The 3,951-nt window shown below is 39.9% G+C and overlaps 1 non-coding gene across 1 annotated transcript; it reads right to left on the bottom strand.

Annotated features, from left to right (window-relative positions):
- Positions 1-2,812: 2,812 nt before the first annotated feature.
- Positions 2,813-2,869, bottom strand: LOC123725299 (U7 small nuclear RNA). Its single transcript, XR_006757797.1, has one exon. It is a non-coding gene; the product is annotated as a U7 small nuclear RNA (small nuclear RNA).
- Between the last annotated feature and the right edge of the window lie 1,082 nt (positions 2,870-3,951).

Below are 3,951 nucleotides of genomic sequence, written 5' to 3'. Positions count from 1 at the left end.
GCTGACACCCAGTCACCCTTGGCTGTAGCATGGTTGACTCTGGCACAGTTCCCCCAGTTTACCATTCAGCCCTCTGGGAGTTTCAGGGAGTGCCTCAACACCACATTGTTGGCACTTAGTAGTTCCTCCAGTTAACTTAAACTGGCAGATGACATCTTGTTGATTTTCTTAATTCTATTATTTTCTCAAAAAAGAAAAAGGAAATCCTGTTTGATGGTTTTCCAGAATAATAACAAAGTTCTGGGCAAAGAAAAATATTTTGGGAGAAAGTTTTGAACATCAATGGCCAACCAACCGATATTTGGTTGTGCACGTTTGTTTTCCAACTCATTGTATAATTTCACAACCCTGGGATAGAGTGTGTGTGATTTGTTTCCAGACATCTGTTTGGAGCGGGATAGAGAGTTTTCCTGAGCTCTAGTACAAGTGTGGGTCAGCTTGCTCTTTGGTTGGAAAAGAGGATCCTTAATAGGTTGAAAGTGGCAAGAGAAGGTGGGAGACAGCTGGGAGAGGAAGGTTTGTTAGGTAGGCCAGTTATTAGTTTGCTACGAAACCAATAACTAGCCTACGGATATTGTTGCACTCGCTTTCTGTAGGGGTCCTAGGCCTAGTTAAATGGTCTGTAACATGAATGAATGTGTGCATTTATGTGAGAAATCAGCGTATGCGCCTAGGTGTTGAAGATACATGTGCCCAGGGAGACAGCAACCTAAACTTGGTCCAGGGCCAGCTCTGTGAATCTTGACCTCATGGTTGGCCAGTATAAGCAGATTATTATTCGTTCAAATGGTGAGGAAACATAAATATGTACAAAAGGGAAACTACAGGCATGCCCAAACTAAAGACTATAAAACCAGCAAAAGGCCTCCTGCCCATCAAACCAACCAGCAGCCTCACGGCTCTCCAAGCAGGCACTCTGGCTGATTACTGATTACACGTCGGGCACCAGATTGCTACAACATATGATGTGATTAGCTGATATGTAAAATAGCTATCCAGGCGTTGTAAGATCTGGCATGCATCAGCAGCATCTGGGCAGAGGAAGGCGCCCGCACTGTAAACACAAACCCATGTCCCCTTGTCAATAAATCTTATTGTTTGATTGATAGGAAATTGAAGTTGATTTATAGGATATTTTTGCTTGATTAATAGGGAATTATTACTGTATAGATTTTTTCTTGTTTTTTATTTTGGGGAAGTGGTAAATTAGGCTTTACACCGATTTATCAATCACTCTAACCATCTTTTCTCTGTGATGCCAAATAGCATTCACACCAACCAATAAACCCTGCTTCATATTTGTTACACAGCTCATCCTATTGCCACTACGAAGAGCTTTTGTGCATCTCTGATTGGTGATTATTTGTATGTCTCTTATAAGGAGCTAAAACTGGATGAAAAGTCCTATTATTAATTGTCGATTGATCAAATGACAGTTGGAGGTTTTTCTTCTCACTGTGTGGGTGGGTATCTGACTCAGTAAGACTTAACATTGCTGGGGTACTTAAATCTCTTCACATCTGTAGGTCACACGGAGAGGCTTATAGGCACAAAGGAAATTAACTGAAATATGAACCAGAGGATTTCTAAAAGAAGCTGAAGTGTAAAGTAGAGTATGATGTTTGAGACAGAGTGTTTAGAGCCAAGAATTACCCAGTGTAAAGAATTACATAATTGTAAAATCACCTGCATTGAGCATGGGAAACATGATGGCCGGGGTTTTGGTTCAACATCGGTTATTAACAGACACTTGGGTTCTATTACACCACTCGGTGTCAATTTAACCCTAAGAGTTAATTTTACTCCGGAATCAACACAAAAAAATGTTACACTGAAAAATCAACACTAGGTAACACTGGCCAATTTGCAATCTCTGCCTTGTTCAGGGGCAGAATGACAGATTTTTACCTTGTCAGCTCAGTGATTCGATATTGCAACGTTTTGGTTACAAGTCCAACGCTCTAACCACTAGGCTACCTGCCGCCCACCTTCTGTATACCCCCCTACCTTGTCACAACACAACTGATTGGCTCAAACGCATTAAGAAGGAAAGAAATTCCACAAAATAACTTTTAAGAAGGCACACCTGTTAATTGAAATGCATTCCAGGTGACTACCTCATGAAGCTGGTTGAGAGAATGCCAAGAGTGTGCAAAGCTGTCATCAAGGCAAAGAATGGCTACTTTGAAGAATCTAAAATCTAAAATCTATTTTGATTTGTTTAACACTTTTTTTGTTACTACATGATTCCATATGTGTTATTTCATAGTTTTGATGTCTTCACTATTATTCTGCAATGTAGAAAATAGTAAAATAAAGAAAAACCCTTGAATGAGTAGGTGTTCTAAAACTTTTGACCGGTAGTGTAAATTAATACATTATAACACTTTTTACTTGTAAATCTAATTCAAAATCAAAAGAAAATGCAGTTTTCCACGTCATGTTCTGTTAATAAATTATAATATTGGCGTGAATTTCACACAATGATCAAATCTATGCATGAGGACATTTTAGAAATTAGAATTCTATAAACAAGATGTTCAAACCCAACCCAACCACCCACTATTACTTTCCCACCCACTCCCACATTAAAAAATACTATAGTGTACTATATACTATGTTAGGAATACTATAAAAATCACTATAGTGTTTTTGAAGACTTTACTGTAGTATTCGCTGTGATGTTTTTGCGGACTGATACTGTAGTAAATCTTTTTTTAGTATACACTATAGTAATTACTGTAGTGCTTTTGTGGACTGTAGCATACTGTAGTATTTACTGTAGTGTTTTTGGGGACATTGAAGTGGGGGGGGGGGCTTTCTCCTTGAGGAAACCTACTGGAGAAATACTAAAAGAGCAAAATTTCTATAACCTTTAGGTAGGTAGGACTGGGTTCTGAACGGAGAGTTCAGAGCTTCTGCTCTTTTATATAACCTGTATGGAATATGGTATATACAGTTGAAGTCGGAAGTTTACATACACCTTAGCCAAATACATTTAATCTCAGTTTTTCACAATTCCTGACATTTAATCCTAGTCAAAATGCCCTGTCTGTTACAATAGCCTCCTAGTAGGAGGGAGGTGCAGGAATCAGGAGCAGGAGAGCAAGGAAGTTCCAGTGGAACAAACGTTTATTATAGTAGTCCCGACTCAATAACAACATGAGGGAAAACAAGCACAAAACGAAGTCGCCACACACAGGGAAACTAATTACACATGGAGGAGAAAACTCCACTCCTAAACAAAATACTCAAAAACGGTAACACTACCGAATAAAACAAAAACCCTGTGGTGCAGACACGCACCCCTAACGTAGAACACATACAAACAATCCCGCACAAAGACTAGCAGGCAGCGGGGTGATAATAAACCCATTGAAACAAACTAAATGAACACAGGTGTGAAAAAACAGACAGACACAAACGAAAAGGAAAAATGGATCGGTGGCAGCTAGTAGGCCGGCGACGACGACCGCCGAGCACCGCCCGAACAGGGAGAGGAGCCACCTTCGGTGGAAGTCGTGACACTGTCTTAGATCAGTTAGGATCACCAGTTGATTTTAAGAATGTGAAATGTCAGAATAATAGAAGAGAGAATGATTTATTTCAACTTTTCTTTTCTTTCATCACATTCCCAGTGGGTCAGAAGTTTACATACACTCAATTAGTATTTGGTAGCATTGCCTTTACATTGTTTAACTTGGGTCAAATGTTTCGGGTAGCCTTCCACAAGCTTCTCACAATAAGTTGGGTGAATTCTTTCTGACAGAGCTGGTTTAACTCAGGCAGGTTTCTAGGCGTCCTAGCTCGCACAGGCTTTTTCAGTTCTGCCCACTCATTTTCTATAGGATTGAGGTCAGGGCTTTGTGATGGCCACTCCAATACCTTGACTTTGTTGTCCTTAAACCATTTTGCCACAACTTTGGAAGTATGCTTGGGGTCATTGTCCAT

Source organism: Salmo salar, chromosome ssa11 (assembly GCF_905237065.1).
Source record: "Salmo salar chromosome ssa11, Ssal_v3.1, whole genome shotgun sequence".
In the NCBI taxonomy this organism is placed as follows: Eukaryota; Metazoa; Chordata; class Actinopteri; order Salmoniformes; family Salmonidae; genus Salmo; species Salmo salar.
The sequence above is the reverse complement of the archived record's forward strand: the minus strand, read 5'-3'. Positions and strand labels throughout refer to the sequence as shown.